The sequence below is a fragment of the Meleagris gallopavo genome, chromosome 29, assembly GCF_000146605.3.
Source record: "Meleagris gallopavo isolate NT-WF06-2002-E0010 breed Aviagen turkey brand Nicholas breeding stock chromosome 29, Turkey_5.1, whole genome shotgun sequence".
NCBI lineage: Eukaryota > Metazoa > Chordata > Aves > Galliformes > Phasianidae > Meleagris > Meleagris gallopavo.
In genome coordinates, this window is record NC_015039.2 from 4,294,505 (window position 1) to 4,295,064 (window position 560).

A 560-nucleotide genomic window follows, 5' to 3' on the forward strand; every position below is an offset into this window, starting at 1 on the left:
GCGGGGCGCTGAGCGGAGCGATGGCGGCCGGTAACGGCGCCGCGCGTTTCAAACCTCCGCCGGGCCCGCCGAAACGCTCCGCCAATCCCCGCGCGTCGCCCCCTGAAAGCCGCCAATCGCTGAAGGGCGACGGGGACGTAGAGCCCGCCCCTGCCTCCTGCTAGTCAGCCGCGAGGAGCTCCGTGCTTTCAAAACCAGCCAATCAGAAGGGGCGGCTGCTTGATGGGCAGAGCCGAAGACCAATAGAGAAGCGAGAAGGGAGGACCCTGCGCGGCTGGATCCGTGCACATGCTCAGTCGTTATTGTTCGAAGGATGGAGCGGGTGCGGGGGGCCGGAGGGACGGACTGGACAGGCTTGGATGGGGACGACAGGCACGCTGGGCTCCGCTGGGCAGCGCTGGGAGTCGCTGGCCGGCCTGCGCTGCCCCAAAGAGGCGCTGAGCCCCTCTGCCCCGCAGCCACCCCTGCGGGGGGAGCACTCACGACGGCCCCCTGCACAGCGCTGCCTCGTCTGCCCGTGGCTCCGGCGCCGCTCCCTTTGCCGCACGCATCGCGGTGCC